Source organism: Emys orbicularis, chromosome 1, assembly GCF_028017835.1.
Source record: "Emys orbicularis isolate rEmyOrb1 chromosome 1, rEmyOrb1.hap1, whole genome shotgun sequence".
In the NCBI taxonomy this organism is placed as follows: Eukaryota; Metazoa; Chordata; order Testudines; family Emydidae; genus Emys; species Emys orbicularis.
Window position 1 is genome coordinate 371,830,868 of NC_088683.1, and position 19,624 is coordinate 371,850,491.

The 19,624-nt window shown below is 44.5% G+C and overlaps 1 pseudogene; it reads right to left on the reverse strand.

The window, feature by feature from the left end:
- Positions 1-17,516: 17,516 nt before the first annotated feature.
- LOC135874001 (olfactory receptor 52E2-like) lies at positions 17,517-18,463 on the reverse strand (annotated as a pseudogene).
- Positions 18,464-19,624: the final 1,161 nt, after the last annotated feature.

Sequence of the window (19,624 nt, forward strand, 5' to 3'; positions counted from 1 at the left end):
TGTAATGAATGGTTTACAGTGATGCTGTAAGGGCATAACAAGTGGGGTTCTGCAGGGATCAGTTCTGGGTCCGGTTCTTTTCAATGTCTTCGTCAACAATTTAGATCATGGCACAGAGAGTACACTTATTAAGTTTGCAGATGAATCAAGCTAGGAGGGGTTCCAAATCTTTGAAGAATTGGATAAACATGCAAAATGATCTGGAAAAACTAGAGAAAAGGATGATTGGGGTCTTGAAAACATGACCTATGAGGAAAGACTGAAAGAGCTAGGTTTGTTCAGTCGGAAAAAGAGAAGACTCAGAGGGGAAATGATAACAGTTTTCAAATACCTAGAAGGTTGTTACAAGGAGGCAGAAAAAGTGTTCTCCATAACCTTTGAAGAGAAGAGGCAATGGACTTAAATTGCAGTAAGGGCAGTTTAGGTTGGACATTAGGAAAAATGTTTCAAAAAAGGCAAATGCAATGTTAGGTTATATTATCTGAAGTATAACATGCAAGTCATGGTACGTGATAGCATTCCTCAACTTCCTTGTGAACTAGGTCTCTTTTCAGGGGGATAGACTAGCTATCCTTTGTGTTCTCTTATAACTCTCTGGCTCTATCATTCTATGATGTAAAATCCTAGTGTAGACCAGGTCTTAGTCACACACAAGTTTTTCGGCTCACTCCAGAGGTAACAGAGTGAAATTTAATAGGCCTGTGTTTTACAGGAGGTCAGACTGGATGATCAAATTTAAAGTCTGAACATATAAGATTAAGAAAAGGTAATTGCTAAAATAATTCCTATCTGGCCTGTAGAGCTCCTTGCTGTCAACATTATTGGAGTGAAGAGAATAGAAGAATGGGATTCACAAATGGTTTGGCCATTGTACGTCGTGCTGGTGGCATCACCCGTAGTTAAGTCTGTCTGACACCTTCCATTAGAAGACCTAATTTCCAGTTGCTTATAAGTTTGCCAAATTTTCTGTGTTTTTACTGAAATTTCCCATGCTGGGTGTCTGCTTTGAGAAGAATTGTTTTTTTGAAAGTTTCAGGCATTATAGTTCAGCCGACTTCTTGAATGAATCTAGGAGAAAGTATGTGTTATCCATGTTGAAAAATTCTCATTATTGTTCTAGCGAGGAGCCCTAGCACTCCAAGCTTTCCAGCAGATAAAAGTCAGATAACAGCCCCTGTCTCTCTGCCCTGAAATGCAAGAGGAGGGGGTGACAGTGTCTGTGCATTAACACACAGTTGGCTCCTGACATCTATACTCAGTTCTTCCTCTAAGGGAGTTTTGCCTCACTGGGACCTGAGCAAAGTACAGGCGGTGGTCACAGAATTTGGCCTTGTATTGCACATCTACTAACACCTTTCATCCTGAAGGATTCACTGTGCCACTGAAATGCACCACCTTGAGGCTGGAGTCCATCAGGTGGGATGTCCAGGGGTGCACAGAAAAGAGTGACATTTTGGCCAGTTATTCTTTAGCAAACTCATCACTTATTGCAAGAGCCCTGGGATTATTCCTGATTGTGCAGAGCAGAAAGGACCACAGACTTACTCTCTATCCCACCACAGCAACATTGCACAGTGTTTGTCGATCAGGTGAACTCCTCAACAAGAGATGGGTACCTCTGAATTCTGAGACAGAAGTGTCCTCCCTGGGAACCTGCAGCAGCATCCCACCCTGAGAGACAACATGGGGATGTGCACCATTTATAATATAGCTCTGTGTAATCACAGTGGGGTTCGCTCAGCGTCTAGAGGAGAAGGGAGACTCTGAATGTAAATAGGCTGTAGACAAGCATGTCTTCGCTTCTGTGCTAATTATCCAGCTTTAGAAGTAAACAGTGATTAAGGGACCTTCCCAAAGGGAGATGAGAACTCTTGGGCTCTGTGCTGAGTCAGAGAGGAATTGGCTGCTCTGTACGTTTGTGTGCATATATTTAAAAATTATAGTTGATGAGTAAGAAAACTAGGGATAATGCCTAACTTTCCAGAGGATCCGATATCCTGTAAATTCTCAGGATAGATGGGTAGATAGTAGACAGATAGTTCTGCATAATTGACTAAAAGGAGACACAAGCAGTTAGAGCAAACACATAGGGCTGTCGCTAAGGGATCAGTACTTCTCATCAGTAACTATCATACTGGGTAGCACCTTTCATTCATGGATCTTCAAAACATCTAGCAAAGGAAAGTCATCATGAAAAATCCCCACTTCAATGATCGGTATACTCATGCATGGCGAGACATGACTTGTCCAAGGTCACATAGAGACGGACAGACAGAACCCAAATTTCCTGACTTCCCTTCCATAACCATGGTCTCTGTCAGTCAGTGACCACATGAAAATGGGGAAATGGACTCACAGTCTTTCAGGGCCTGTTCACTGGAGGGAGGGAACATGTAAAAACATAAGAACATAAGAACGGCCGTACTGGGTCAGACCAAAGGTCCATCTAGCCCAGTATCCTGTCTACCGACAGTGGCCGATGCCAGCTGCCCCAGAGGGAGTGAACCTAACAGGTAATGATCCATCTCTACCCTCTGACAGACAGAGTCTAGGGACACCATTCCTTAACCATCCTGGCTACTAGCCATTAATGGACTTAACCTCCATGAATTTATCCAGTTCTCTTTTAAACGCTGTTATAGTCCTAGCCTTCACAACCTCCTCAGGCAAGGAGTTCCACAAGTTGATTGTGCACTGTGTGAAGAAGAACTTCCTTTTATTTGTTTTAAACCTGCTGCCCATTAATTTCATTTGGTGGCCCCTAGTTCTTGCATTATGGGAATAAGTAAATAACTTTTCCTTATCTACGTTCTCCACATCACTCATGATTTTATATACCTCTATCATATCCCCCCTTAGTCTCCTCTTTTCCAAGCTGAAAACTCCTAGCCTCTTTAATCTCTCCTCATATGGGACCCCCTTTTAATAATTCCTAACATTCTGTTTGCTTTTTTGACTGCCTCTGCGCACTGCGTGGAAGTCTTCAGAGAACTATCCACGATGACTCCAAGATCTTTTTCCTGATTTGTTGTAGCTAAATTAGTCCCCATCATATTGTATGTATACTTGGGGTTATTTTTCCCAAAGTGCATTACTTTACATTTATCCACATTAAATTTCATTTGCCACTTTGTTGCCCTATCACTTAGTTTCATGAGATCTTTTTGAAATTCTTCACTGTCTGCTTCAGTCTTAACTATCTTGAGCAGTTTAGGATTATCCACAAATTTTGCCACCTCACTCTTTACCCCTTTCTCCAGATGGTTTATGAATAAGTTGAATGGGATTGGTCCTAGGACAGACCCTTGGGGAACACCACTAGTTACCCCTCTCCATTCTGAGAATTTACCATTGATTCCTACCCTTTGATCTCTGTCTTTTAACCAGTTCTCAATCCATGAAAGGACCTTCCCTTTTATCCCATGACAACTTAATTTATGTCAGAGCCTTTGGTGAGGGTCCTTGTCAAAGGCATTCTGGAAATCTAAGTACACTATGTCCAGTGGAATCCTCTTGTCCACATGCTTGTTGACTCCTTCAAAGAACTCTAATAGATTAAAGGGGTAGCCGTGTTAGTTTGGATCTGTAAAAGCAGCAAAGAGTCCTGTGTCACCTTATAGACTAACAGACCTGAGCTTTCGTGGCTGAATACCTACTTCTTTGTGTCTGTTACAGCTTTCCCCCTATTCCATTTTGTTTCTTACAGCTGTCCCCTTACTCCATTTTGTTTTTGTTCTCCTCCTGTGGCCGCCCCTCCCTGGCTGTTAAGTTGTTTACCAGGGCCACTGCCCTTCTCAAAGGGAGGGCCCCTTAAGTTGTTTACCAAGAGCCATTGCCCTTCTCAAAGGGATGGCCACTTGTGCTACGTGCTAAGTGGGACTACTGCCCTGTTCAAAGGGTTGGTCCTGTTATCACCTTGTTAAACCTGGGCTCGGTGTAGGGTAGGCAATGACCAGAGCTGCAAGACCTAATGTGTTTTTAAGATCCTGGGCATGAGTCATAGGCCTCATGTGCTTTTGAGTCCTGAGGTGGGAACTCACGCCTATGGTCCAGGACTCTGCCCAGGCATGTCTCTATGCTCACCTGCAGTTTTTCCCTGTAGCTCCTCCCCTGTGACAGAAGGAGCCTATCAGGATTACTGGTGGGGAAACTGCCTGAGATTGCCTTTAAGAACAGGCATTTTTGAAACATACAGCAGAAAGGTTCCTGCATTGCTACCTGGTCTGATCAGCCAGGGGTTCTGGGGGGTCCTTTCTCCGCTCTCGTTTTATTTTTGAGCGTACCCCCGTTTTTAACCCCCCCCCACGAAGAACGAATTGCTGCCTGAGAGACCTCCTGATTATCAAGACCGTACCGAGCCCTCCTTGCTTCTTCTGATGTTGTTGCTGCTTCTGCGTTTGCTGCTGCCTTGGGGACTGGTAAGAATCCCTCTGTGAAACTTTCTATACTTTTATTACTTTAGCTGCTGGCTCTGTTTCCCCAGCACACAGACTCAAGCTAAACCTTGGTCTGTGTCTTAAAACCTCTCTTAAACTCCTTGGTCTGTATCTGCAATCTGTTTCTCGCTTTGCAGCGCCTTTGCTGCTAGAAATAAGCCTGTGCCTTCCTGGACTGTATCCTGGGCTGCCAGCTTGCAGCCACCACTAGTTAAATCCCCCTCCCCCCTTGGAGCTGTATCCTGGGCACACACCACTCTGCCCTCTGGAACTACCCCTAGTATAAGGTGCACCCATTAGGTTAGATTTTGTCCTTTAGTCTAGATAAGTTGTAATTTCATTTTGCATAGCTGTAGTTAAGTTAGGTTTAGAAAATTGCTTGCATTGTACCCTGTAAGTTAGGCTTAAAGAACTGTTGCATTGTGTTTTGTTACTTGCTAATTTGTGTAGTTTTGGTTAAGTTAAATCATAGATAAGATTTTGCTGTGTTTTGTATAATTGTCTCTCTGCTGTTTAAACTTACAGCCTGTCTGCTCTCTGTGTCTCCCTGAGTTTAAATCTCCCTCTGCCTTTGGCCTCTGCTCCACCACGTGCTCCTCTTCCCCCAACCTCACTTCTCTACCACTTTCTTCCTCTCTCTCTCTCTCTCTCTCTGCTGTTAAAACTTGCAGCCTGTCTGCTCTCTCTCTTTCTAGCATAAAACCCCATTGGTTACCCCTTTTCTCTCTAATACACCTCACATTTTACATTTACACCACTGTGACACATTTTTTACCTAAAGTTGTTGGTTATTTAACACATTTTACCCATACTGTTAGTTGGTTATATGCTGCTGTGACACACTCTTTACATAGAAATTGTTAGCTACCTGTTACATTTATACTTCAGTGTTAATTGGTTACCAACTGTATTGTACCCCACTGTATTGTACCCCACTATTGAAACCCCCTATCCCATTTACTAGAAGAACCCCCCCCCATCATTGTCTATTGTAAACACCCTATACACCCCATCCCATCGTATTTCATTGTTAAATTCCCACCACTTCCTTTTTCCTTTAATAAAGAAATTAATTGGCACCCCACCTGTGTGGTAATTGCTCCCCAAGATCCCATATACCTGCTGGCAGGGACACTTTGGATGCTGCTTCTAATAGATTAGTAAGCCATGATTTCCCTTTACAGAAACCATGTTGACTTTTGCCCAACAATTTATGTTCTTCTATGTGTCTGACAATTTTATTCTTTACTATTGTTTCAACTAATTTGCCCGGTACGGACGTTAGACTTACCAGTCTGTAATTGCTGGGATCACCTCTAGATCCCTTTTTAAATATTATCATTACATTAGCTATCTTCCAGTCATTGGGTTCAGAAGCCAATTTAAAGGACAAGTTACAAACCCTAGTTTATAGTTCCGCAACTTCACATTTGAGTTCTTTCAGAACTCTTGGGTGAATGCCATCTGGTCCCGGTGACTTGTTAATGTTAAGTTTATCAATTAATTCCAAAACCTCCTCTAGTGACACTTCAGTCTGTGACAGTTCCTCAGATTTGTCACCTACAAAAGCCGGCTCAGGTTTGGGAATCTCCCTAACATCCTCAGCCGTGAAGAGTGAAGCAAAGATTCCATTTAGTTTCTCCGCATTGACTTTATCATCTTTAAGCACTCCTTTTGTATCTCGATCATCCAGGGGCCCCACTGGTTGTTTAGCAGGATTCCTGCTTCTGATGTACTTAAAAGACATTTTGTTATTACCTTTGGAGTTTTTGGCTAGCCGTTCTTCAAACTCCTCTTACTGCTTCTTTTACATGGTTGTTAAGCCACGGTGGCTCTTTTTTAGTTCTTTTACTGTGTTTCTTACTTTGGGGTATACATTTAAGTTGGGCCTCTATTATGGTGTCTTTGAAAAGTGTCCATGTAGCTTGCAGGGATTTCACTCTAGTCACTGTACCTTTTAATTTCTGCTTAACGAACCTCCTCATTTTTGCATAGTTCCCCCTTTTGAAATTAAACGCCACAGAGTTGGGCTGTTGAAATGTTCTTCCCACCACAGGGATGTTACATGTTATTATATTATGGTCACTATTTCCAAGCGGTCCTGTTACAGTTACCTCTTGGACCAGCTCCTGCGCTCCACTCAGGACTAAATCTAGAGTTGCCTCTCCCCTTGTGGGTTCCCGTACCAGCTGCTCCAAGAAGCAGTCATTTAAAGTATTGAGAATTTTTATCTCTGCATTTCATCCTGAAGTGAAATGTCCCCAGTCAATATGGGGATAATTGAAATCCCCCACTATTATTGAGTTCTTAATTTTGGTAGCCTCTCTAATTTCCCTTAACATTTCATCTTCACTATCAGTGTCCTGGTCAGGTGGTCGATAATAGATCCCTAATGTTATATTCTTATTAGAGCATGAAATTTCTATCCATAGAGATTCTATGGAACATGTGGATTCACTTAAGATTTTTACTTCATTTGATTCTACATTTTCTTTCCCATATAGTGCCACTCCCCCTTCCCCCGCACGACCTGTTCTGTCCTTCTGATATATTTTGTATCCCGGAATGATTGTGTCCCATTGAGTGTCCTCAGTCCACCAGGTTTCTGTCATGCCTATTGTTGTCAGATGCTACCGGTGTGGTGCTCTGCTTTCTCCTATGTTGATATCACTCGGCTGCGTGCGTGTGTTCCCTCTGTGTGCCGTCCCAGCTCTGCAGATAGCTGACACAGCAAACCCGACGAGAACCCCCAATAACCACAGAGTCTAGTAAGATGCAAAGTCACGTCGAGTAGGTTTATTGCGACCTCGGACACAATTGCAGTTCCCCGTAGATTACTTAGTCTACCGGGCATACTACTAATAGATGCCTCTTGGCAATGGACCCAGCTCAATCAGTGGTGGGACTTTCCACTGCCCCCTCAGCCGGACAAAGACACCACCCCAGGGATACATTCTTATACACAGGTACAAACAAGTTACACATCACTCCTGACGTATTGAGGTGCAACCCCTCTACGCAGCAAGGTACAACCCCTCTACGTAGTAAGGTGCCGCCTCTCACCTTGTACATGTTGGTTCAATCAAAACAACTCTATCCATCATTTTACCCTTTTGCCCCTGTCATTGGGATGGGTCGGCCTGTTCCATGTTATCTGTGGAATGTTCCGGTATAGTGAATGTTCTGATATCTGGTGTCCAGTATCTTTTAGGTATGTCTCTTTTTGCAGCATCAGCCCTTTCCTTGCCAGCTTCTGTGAGCAGGGCCTGCCTCTGGCTCACAGCTTAACTTTGCTTTATGTTAGCAAAGTCTTGACCATTACTTTAGTTCAGGCCTTAGGCCTCATACCAAGCCTCTGATACCAAGGTTTATATCTCAGGGCCTCCTCTTACTACATTCCCCCACTTTTTGTTTTTTTACGGGGAGGATGTTTACCCATCATCCCGGAAAAGCATAATGCATGGACTAAAGATAACCCAGTGGGCTAATCACTGTTATGCGGTTACCTTCTTTTACCATCCATACACTCATGCCCCATCCGTCTGTTTAGTCTGCACATTCCCTCGTACGACTGGCAGACAGATTTTATTACTGAATTATTTTTTAGTCCCTTATGGTGGGCCTGGGAATGTTAGGCCCGGGACCATGACTGAGGAATGTAGTATTATGATTGAGCCTTAGAGGCACTCCCAAATAATTCATATATATGAATTATATGGATATGGCATATATATTTGGAGTGTGTATGGGCATATATATATAGTATGTATGTGTACATATGATACCACCTTATATCCAAGCATAACCATGTTTTTCCAGTCCAGTGTTGTACTCTGGCCCTTTTACTTTGGTGACACAGATAGAAACACACTCCTATTAGGGCAATTCCAGTTATTACCTGTCTTATCATTAGTAGTAGGCTGAGTGTTTTGAAATATTGGGATAGGGATTGTGATAGTGTGTCCCACAGTGCTATGTATATGAAAAGTAAAACAGATTTTTTTCCAAGCAAAAGCCCCCAGCACAGTTAGTGGAAAAGTACAGACACAATATGGAGTCCAGTGTCACAGGAGCTGGTCACAGGCCCTTGTATGCGCTCAGAACTTTAGGTACAAAAATGATACATGCATACAAATAGGTTAATCATATTCAGCAAATCATACCTTTTCCATTGACATCTTACATGACATACTTTATATACTTTATAAAAATCACATCATAATCATATCACCATGGTAAATATGGGGGTCCCAGGGTGTTGCTTTGGGGACATAACGTCACACCTCTCCCCGTAGTTTACTGCAGGAGAGTTAGTCACTGACTGATGCAGGAGCAGTGTGCTCAAGGCTCTTTTTACTTTTTCACCATACAACTCCCAAGTGTTGCAAACATTCTCGTGTTTATCCACAGGTGTTCTAGCAAACTTCTGTGTACCTTTCAACACTTTGTAGATCAGCCTAGTGATCACATAAGTCAGCAGGTGTGTTTTCTATACAGCATTATTAAACATTGTGCTTTTCCAACTAGTTGTAACTCAATCCAGATATATTCATCAGTTGTCCCCTCCACACAGCAGACCAGGCTTATTATAATTTCACTCCTGTGATGAGCTTTGAGTCTCTGAACAGGTGTTCATTGAGAAAAAATAGCCATGTAATGCTTCTTGTTGATTACTCCTAGGATGTCCAAAAGCTTTCTACCTAAATCATGCCTTCATAGGTTTCCCATTAGTACAAAATTTTTATGTCATAAGATTTACCATTACCAACTAACTTTTCATTATGAGATTTCATAATCATCGAATATTAGAATATCAGGATTGGAAGGGAATTGAGGAGGTCATCTAGTCCAATCCCCTGCTCAAAGCAGGGCCAATCCCCAACTAAATCATCCCAGCCAGGGCTTTGTCAAGCCAGGCCTTAAAAACCTCTAAGGAAGGAGATTCCACCACCTCCCTGGGGAACCCATTCCAGTGCTTCACCACCCTCTCAGTGAAAAAGTTGTTCCTAAGATCCAACGTAAACCTCCCCCACTGCAACCTGAGACCATTAATCCTTGTTCTGTCATCTGCTACCACTGAGAACAGTCTAGATCCATCCTCTTTGGAACCCCCTTTCAGGTAGTTGAAAGCAGCTATCAAATCCCCCCCCATTCTTCTCTTCTGCAGACTAAATAATCCCAGTTCCCTCAGCCTCTCCTCATAAGTCATGTGCCCCAGCCCCCTAATAATTTTTGTTGCCCGCCACTGGACTCTTTCCAATTTTCCCACATCCTTCTTGTAGTGTGGGGCCCAAAACTGGACACAGTACTCCAGATGAGGCCTCACCAATGCCGAATAGAGGGGAATGATCACGTCCCTCGATCTGCTGGCAATGCCCCTACTTATACAGCCCAAAATTAGCCTTCTTAGCTACAAAGGCACACTGTTGACTCATATCCAGCTTTTCATCCACTGTAACCCATAGGTCCCTTTTGGCAAAACTGCTGCATAGCCATTCGGTCCCTAGTCTGTAGTAGTTCATGGGATTCTTCTGTCCTAAGTGCAGAACTCTGGACTTGTCCTTGTTGAACCTCATCACATTCCATTTGGCCCAATCCTCTAATTTGTCTTGTTCCCTCTGTATCCTATCCCTCCCATCCAGCATATCTACCACTCCTCCCAGTTTAGTGTTGTCTGCAAACTTGCTGAGAGTACAATCCACGCCATCCTCCAGATCAATAATGAAGTTATTGAACAAACCAGTCCCAGGACCGACCCTTGGGGAACTCCACTTGATACCGGCTGCCAACTAGACATGGAGCCATTGATCACTACCCTTTGAGCGCGATGATCTAGCAAGCTTTGTATCCACCTTATAGTCCATTCATCCAGCCCATACTTTTTTAACTTGCTTGCAAGAATACTGTGGGAGCCAGTATCAAAAGCTTTGCTGAAGTCATGGAATAACAAGTTCACTGCTTTCCCCTCATCCACAGAGCCAGTTATCTCCTCATAGAAGGCAATTAGGTTAGTCAGACATGACTTTCCCTTGGTGAATCCATGATGACTGTTCCTGATCACTTTCCTCTCCTCTAAGTGCTTCAGAATTGATTCCTTGAGGACCTGCTCCATGATTTTTCCAGGAACTGAGGTGAGGCTGACTGGCCTGTAGTTCCCCGGATCCTCCTTCTTCCCTTTTTAAAAGATAGGCACTACATTAGCCTTTTTCCAGTCATCCGGGACCTCCCCTGATCTCCATGAGTTTTCAAAGATAATGGCCAATGGCTCTGCAATCACATCTGCCAACTCCTTTAGCACCCTCGGAGTATGTCTTCACTACCCGCCGTATCGGTGGGTAGCAATCTATTTATCTGGGATCGATATATCGTGTCTCGTTAAGCCGCGATATATCGATCCCCGAACACGCTCACCGTTGACTCCGGGACTCCACCAGAGCGAGCGCCTTAGCGCAGTCAACGGGGGAGCCGCGGCCGTCAATCCCGCGCCGTGTGGACCCCAGGTAATTCGATCCAAGATACTTTGACTTCAGCTACGCTATTCGCATAGCTGAAGTTGCGTATCTTGGATCGATCCCCCCCCCTCCCCAGTGTAGACCAGCCCACGATGCAGCGCATCCAGCCCCATGGACTTGTGCTCGTCCAACTTTTCTGAATAGTCCTGAACCACTTCTTTCTCCACGGAGGGCTGGTCACCTCCTCCCCATACTGTGCTGCCCAGTGCAGCAGTCTGGGAGCTGACCTTGTTTGTGAAGACAGAGGCAAAAAAAGCATGGAGTACATTAGCTTTTTCCACCTTCTCTTTCACTGGGTTGCCTCCCTCATTCAGTAAGCGGCCCACACTGTCCTTGACTTTCTTCTTGTTGCTAACATACCTGAAGAAACCCTTCTTGTTACTCTTAACATCTCTTGCTAGCTGCAACTCCAAGTGCGATTTGGTCTTCCCGATTTCCCTCCTGCATGCCTGAGCAATACTTTTATACTCCTCCCTGGTCATTTGTCCAATCTTCCACTTCTTGTAAGCTTCTTTTTTGTGTTTAAGATCAGCAAGGATTTCACTGTTAAGCCAAGCTGGTCACCTGCCATATTTACTATTCTTTCTACACATCAGGATGGTTTGTTCCTGCAACCTCAATAAGGATTCTTTAAAATACAGCCAGCTCTCCTGGATTCCTTTTCCGTTCATGTTATTCTCCCAGGGGATCCTGCCCATCAGTTCCCTGAGGGAGTCAAAGTCTGCTTTTCTGAAGTCCAGGGTCCGTATTCTGCTGCTCTCCTTTCTTCCTTGTGTCAGGATCCTAAACTCAACCATCTCATTGTCACTGCCTCCCAGGTTCCAATCCACTTTTGCTTCCCCTACTAATTCTTCCCTGTTTCTGAGCAGCAGGTCAAGAAGAGCTCTGTCTCTAGTTGGTTCCTCCAGCACTTGCACCAGGAAATTGTCCCCTACACTTTCCAAAAACTTCCTGGATTTTCTGTGCACCGCTGTATTGCTCTCCCAGCAGATATCAGGGTGATTAAAGTCTCCCATGAGAACCAGGGCCTGTGATCTAGTAACTTCTGTTAGTTGCAGGAAGAAAGCTTCGTCCACCTCATCCCCCTGGTCTGGTGGTGTGTAGCAGACTCCCACCACGACATCGCCCTTGTTGCTCCCACTTCTTAATTTAATCCAGAGACTCTCAGGTTTTTCTGCAGTTTCATACTGGAGACCTGAGCAGTCACACTCCTCTCTTACATACAACGCAACTCCCCCACCTTTTCTGCCCTGCCTTTCCTTCCTGAACAGTTTATATCCATCCATGACAGTACTCCAGTCATGCGAGTTATACCACCAAGTCTGTTATTCAAATCACATCATAATTCCTTGACTGTGCCAGGACTTCCAGTTGTTTCCCAGGCTTCTTGCATTTGTGTATAGGCACTTAAGATAACTTGTTGATCATCCCGCTTTCTCAGAATGAGACAGGAGTCCTCCCCTTAAGTTCACTGAGGAAGGAAATGGCGTGCAGATGTTGTGTTGTGTTTACCTGAATCTGGGTATCCATTTTGCTGTCTAAAGTAGCGGAATTGTTTTAGTAACCTGTTTACGGGGTTTCCAGGTGGCCCTATTATGAGACTGCACTAATAGGGCAAACTGCAAAGAACGGGACAGACAATCCCCAAAACGGGTGGTTATTCTAATACTTGGATTTACCAATGCATCAATAAAACAGCTTTCACAATGCTTTACTGCTTACATAGAAGCCAAAACACAGTTTCCTTAAAGGAACCCAGCCTTGAGCTGCCACCCAGACAGCCAAGTCAAGAATGCGGATGATTATTGAAAATCTTGTTCATCATATAATAAAGTTCTACCAATCCCAAAGGATTCTACACACCACTTCCCACATGAATGAATATTTAAAAATTACCAAATACTCACTTAGAGCCAATTCTTATGAACTAAACTAAGATTTATTAAAAAAGAGAGAGCATTGGTTAAAACATAATTATACACAGAGACATGATTAGAATTTTTAAATCAGTTTCATAGTAGAGATGGCTGGCTTCAGAGTTCCACAGAGTTCTTTCAGAATTAGTAAAGAGATTATAGTCCAATGTTGTGCGCTTGGTGGAATTCAGAAATGAACTGGATGCAGGTTGTTGAGCTTGCTCGGGTTGTGATAGGGAGGGGGCCGGAGGGACTCATAGGACAGGAGCCCAATCAAGAATTCCAGAGGTCCTGCGGTGAGGGGGTGGGTAGGAATCACCCTCTTGTAGGACCCGCTCAAGGAAAACCTGAGCAGTAGGAAATAAGGTGACCCCCACCTACTGGAGTACGCACAGGGGGGTCTGAAGGATGAAGAGCCCCAGGTGATCTCCGAGATGGAAGAGGCCAACATGGCCACTAATTGGTGGGCTGAGAACTGTGCTGGTTCAATGCTGGAGGAGTGGGCCCAGGCAAGATGGAAAAAAAAATACATACATGCGGTCAACCAGAAGTTTCTCAACCAATCGACCTTCAAATGGACAGAGAATTATAGAGTCATAGAACATTAGCGTTAGAAGGAACCTCAGGAAGTCACCTAGTCCAAACCCCTGCTCAAAGCAGGACCAATTCCCAACTAAATCATCCCAGCCAGTGCTTTTTCAAGCCTGACCTTAAAAACCTCTAAGGAAGGAGATTCCACCACCTCCCTAGGTAACCCATTCCAGTGATTCACCACCCTCCTAGTGAAGTATCAGAGGGGCAGCCTTGTTAGTCTGGATCTGTAAAAAGCAACAAAGAGTCCTGTGGCACCATTCACCTGCACGTCAACCAATCTTATATACGCCATCATGTGTCAGCAATGCCCCTCTGCTATGTACATCAGCCAAACTGGACAGTCCCTACGTAAAAGGATACATGGACACAAGTCAAATATTAGGAATGGCAATATACAAAAACCTGTAGGAGAACACTTCAACCTTCCTGGCCACACAATAGCAGATTTTAAGGTAGCCATCCTACAGCAAAAAAACTTCAGGACCAGACTTCAAAGAGAAACTACTGATCTTCAGTTCATTTGCAAATTTGACACCATCAGCTCAGGGATTAAGCAAAGACTGTGAATGGTTAGCCAACTACAAAAGCAGTTTCTCCTCAATTGGTGTTCACACCTCAACTGCTAGAAGAGGGCCTCACCCTCCCTGATTGAACAAACCTCGTTATCTCCAGACTGATTCTTGCCTGCATATTTATACCTGCCTCTGGAAATTTCCATTACATGCGTCTGACAAAGTGGGTATTCACCCACGAAAGCTTATGCTCCAATACATCTGTTAGTCTATAAGGTGCCACAGGAATCTTTGTTGCCTCCTAGTGAAAAAGTTTTTCCTAATATCCAACCTAAACCTTCCCCACTGCAACTTGAGACCATTACTCCTTGTTCTGTCACCTGGTACCACTGAGAACAGTCTAGATCCATCCTCTTTGGAACCCCCTTTCAGGTATTTGAAAGCAGCTATCAAATCCTCCCTCATTCTTCTTTTCTGCAGATTAAATAATCCCAGTTCCCTCAGCCTCTCCTCATAAATCATCTGCTCCAGCCCCCTAATCATTTTTGTTGCCCTCCGCTGTACTCTTTCCAATTTTTCTACATCCTTCTTGTAGTGTGGGGCCCGAAACTGGACACAGTACTCCAGATGAGACCTCACCAATGTCGAATAGAAGGGAACGATCACATCCCTCGATCTGCTGGCAATGTCCCTTCTTATACAGCCCAAAATGCTGTTAACCTTCTTGGCAACAAGGGCGCACTTTACATAGGAAAAGGTGGAATTGTCATCCGTGTGTTGGTCATGTCAGACGTCCACCAGTGAGTGATGACTGACGATCTCTCTGAGGATTCGTGCAGCAGCCTGGCTGCTCTCGATCCCTGAGGATTCTGGTCATCAAAGATGGTATTAAAATCCCCACCGAGGCCCAGACACTAGTGAAGATCCAAAGTGTGGAGTAAATCAGATGCCTCTTGATAGAAACACACCCACTCTGGGTCTGCATTCAGGGGATAGAAATGGAATATATTCAATGTCAGCCCCTCCAAACTGACCTGGAGGTGAGGCAGGTGACCTGGCATGACCTCGGCAACTCGCAGCATCTCAGGCTGTAGGTCGGGGGAGAACAGGGTGGCCACACCAGCCAAATAAGTGCTGATGTGTCTAAAATATAACCTGTCCCCCAACTTCTGCTGCCAACTAGTCTTGGCAGCTGGATACATGTGGGTTTCCTGCAGGCAAACCACAGAGTACCTGTCATAAACATATAGCTAAGGGTAGCTTGAAATCCCTCCGTAACCTGTAAGGGGTTAATCAGTTCAATTACCCTAGTTGGCACCTGACCAGAAAGACCAATGGGGAAAGAAGATACTTTCAAATCAGGGGTGGGGGGAGGTTCTTTGTGCTCTTTGATTTGTTCCCTCTCAGGACAAAGAGAGAGACCAAGCAGGTAACCTAGCTTCTACTGAAATGACACATATAAAATTACAGAAATGGTAAGTAATAGCAAGGAAATGCATTAGATTATCTTTTCTTTTAGCTTGCGAATTTTCCTTATTCTAAGAGGGAGGTATATTCCTGCTTTTGTAACTTTAAAGTTGAGCCTACAGGGGAATCTCCTGTGTTTAAAATATTTTTATTACCCTGTAAAATTATTTTCTGTCCTAATTTTACAGAGTTACTTCTTTTATTTTTTTCTTTATAGTAAATTTCTTCTTTTACGTGATTTTAGAGTCCTAAACATAAAGGGTCTGGTCTGTTCTTTTATTAAAGGCAAATGGTTGGTATATTATTCTCAAGCCTCCCCAGGAAAGGAGGTGAAGAGGTTTGGGGGGATATTTTGGGGTGGGTAGGGCTCCAAGTGGCCTCTCCCTGAATGTTTGTTTAAATCACTTGATGGTGGCAGCAATACCATCGAAGGACAAGGAAAGGAATTTGCACCTTGGGAAAGTTTTTTACCTAAACTGGTGGAATATAAATTTAGGGGGTATTTCATGCCGGTCCCCACATCTTTACCCCAGAGTTCAGAGTGGGGAGGGAACCCTGATAGTACCCTACGTCACAAAGAAAGGAGAGCACCTGGCAACATGGAGAACCACCAAGGAGCCTCTGTTGTTCAATGTTAAAAGATGGTTGGGTTCATTCTGAGGGCTGAGGAGGATCCTCATGGGCAGGAGGATCCCCAGCCAGCCTTGAAACAATCACTGACCAACCTGAAAGGCTTGTCACAGAAGTTGCAGGCCCACTGGTAGACCAGGATGTCCTGCCTCCCGTTTCCCCCCAACTCCTCCAAACAGCCATTATAGCCCAGAAGATGAGATAGAAGTCTCCGCAATGCTGGAGAGGGAGCTTCACCTTACCCGTGAAATCACAGGTGTCCAACAGAAACGATGAGGCTCATCCAGCAGCAAAGTGGCGGACGGTGTCATGGACTTATGATTATCCTCTGGCTGGGCCCCTGTTATGACTCTGTGGCCCACAGAGATGGGCAAAGGGAGAGCAGAGCACCGGTTTGGGGACTGTACTGGTGGAGCTGCGCAACCCATCTATATTTCCCGAAAGGGAAAGGGAGCTGGAGGGAAGGTTCATCCAAGGACAGGGGAAAGGAGACATTCCCTGGACGGCAGTAGTACGGAAGATGGAGAGGACAAAAATGAGTAGGACTTCTCTCCCCCTCTCCCCCCACAGCTCCTGCCTCCACTCTGTGGCTGCAGCTATGGCTCGGGCCAGCCTGAATTGAGGGCTTATTCTGCCATTCCACCCAGGCAGCCCGGGCTCTTCCCCTCCCCCAGCGGCGCCTACTGGGGCAAAAGGCTTGAACTCCTGCCAGATGAAGCTGAGGCAGCCCAGGTTTGGGGCTTCTGCCCCCTTCTGCCGAGCTACTCCAAATGAATCACATCCTGATTGCCATGTTCTGTTCATTCCCTCTGAAGCCCCTGGCACTGGGCACTGTCAGAAGACAGGCTACCGGGCTACATTGACCATTGGTTTTACCCAGTATGGCCATTCTGGTCTCTTATTTAGATTCCAGATGTATCTGACTCCTGCTCTAACCCACTATACCCCACTCCCCTCCCAGAGCTGCAATAGATCCCAGGAGTCCTGCCAGGGTCTCTCTCTCCACAGTGTTAGTAACAAATTAAGAATAAACATTTAAATTTTAACAGGAATCTGTGCCCCTTAAGTGACTTCCCATAAGATGTGAGATCATAATTATTTTAGAGATGACTGGGTCGCAGCTGACTAGGGAGGGGAGACAGGAGCAAGTGACAGGGGCAGCACCTTGGGGAGAAGACACACAGCAGGATCGAGGCTTGACAAAAGAGATGGTACAAGATTGCAATTTCAGGCACCCCGGTAAGATCAATTAGAAATGTGGCAACCCAATGTAGTGTACAAAGACTGATTCCCCAGTTCATCACATTGACACAGCACATTAAGGATAGGAAAGGGTTAAATGTCTCTCTGTCTGTCCAGTAAGTGATTCAGGGAAGAGGCCCCAGCAACATGGACCAGCCAGCTCTGCACAGATCTCAATCTCAGAGCCAGAGCAACAGGAGAAAACATTTAGTTCTCTTTATGAGTAAGGAGCTGGAGCAGCCTGCCCCGGATCTGTTTGGTCCTCAACCCATAAATGATGGGGTGTAACATGGGAGGCACCAGCTGGTACACACTGGTAATGAGAATAAGGAAGTGCAGTGGCACATTGTGGCCAAACCGCTGAATGAGAGAGGAGAATAAATCTGGGATGTATAAAGCTGAGATGGCACAAAGATGAGAGATGCAGGTCCCAAAAGTTTTGAGCCGGGCATCCTTTGTGGGGAGGAGGAAGATGGCCCGGAGGATTAGAGTATAGGACATGGCGATAAAAAATAAATCCATTCCGCTAACAGATATAAGATTAAACAGGCCATAGTAACTACTGATGCGGATGTCAGCACAGGCCAGCTTCACCACAGCTATATGCGCACAATAGAAGTGGGGGATCATGTTGGTTCTGCAATATGGCCACCGCCTGGCCAGGAAGGGATAGGGTAATGTGATTATGCAACTACGCAGCACCACGGCCAGACCTATCTTGGCCACCACAGAGTTTTTCAGGATCGTGGAATATCTCAGAGGATTGCAGATGGCCACATAGCGATCAAAAGCCATGGCCATGAGGATTCCAGACTCCATCTTTGAGAGGAGTGAACGAAATACATCTGGGTGAGACAGACACTGAAACTGATCTCCCTCAAATTCAACCAGAAGATGCTCAGCATTTTGGGTACGGTGGATGTGGACATGACCAGGTCACTGATGGCCAGCATGCAGAGGAAATAGAACATGGGTCCGTGGAGGCTGGGCTCCCTCTTCACGATGAACAGGATGGTGAAGTTCCCCAACATGGCTATGGAGTATATAGCACAGAAGGGAATGGAGATCCAGATATGGGCTGCCTCTAGGCCAGGAATCCCAAGTAGGATGAAGGTGGAGGGGTTGGTGAAGTCGGTTGTGTTAGAATCCGACATGGTGAAGGGGAGAAAATGTCCAACTCTGACGCATTAGAGTGTCTCCTGCATTTAGCGTATGCTCCCCTGACTTTCCGTGTGTTTCTAGGATCTCAGGTGATGGTCGCAGTACAAATGCCTGAATGGAGAGACAACGTTAATATGAGACACTACATGTACTAGTGGAGACTGTTCTCATGGGAGAAGCAGATTGATCACTCTTCACACACTGAAAAATGACATTTTCATTATTCTGAGAAAATAACTATGAACAATGACCCTACTAAATCCAATTCCATAAATTTATTCTGCTTCCTGCATTAATAATTCATACACTTTGTGGTGGGGGAACCTTAAGAGGCACCATCAGGAAACTGGATATCCATCATTGTTCCTTAATGCAATGAGAGGCTGGGCAAAAAAAAAAAAAATTTCAAAGATGTGCTGGGAGAAACATCCCAAGTAGAACATACCTCAAGGAAAAGACCTGAGCGCCATTGATAACACCTCAAGAGAAACACCTGTTCAGCAGTGGACAAAACAAAACAATGTTCAGCTCCCTAAGATATGGGATGGAGAATAACATGTTCTGCATATGTGGTCAGTTTTGGTCACCCAGTCTCTATTAAGGACAGAAAAGTCTGGGACTCTTTAGTTTACACAAGAGACAACGATGAGAGCATATGATATAGAACAGGAAAATAAAATTGAAACTTATTTACATTCAAATGGACAGTTCCCAACCAGTATTATTGATAGACACTTAGTGATCCAAGAGGAGTAATTCCCCAAAGTTGAGGAAAATTGTTAGCAGAACTGATTGGGGGGGGGGGGGGGCGCAATGGAATTTAGAGAGAAAAATATGAATGAATATTGGTAATTCTTTTATAACAGTTTATTTGATAGCAGAAAACTTATGATTCCACAGTCAACAAAGTGAACAACTTTGGGTAAAAACTCAGTTTAGTGGTAAAGTGAAGGCAGCAATTACGGGGAGGGAAGCAATATGTAACAAGGAGGAAAAAGGGAAAATAGCGAGCCAAGAATAAAAAAGTTAAGAAAATTGACAAATAACATTAAGACATCAGAGAAAACTCCATGTTTGGCAGGGCTATGGATCACAAAGAGGAGGTTATTAAGTATATTAAGAACAAATGAAATCCTAGAAAAGATTTATGTCAA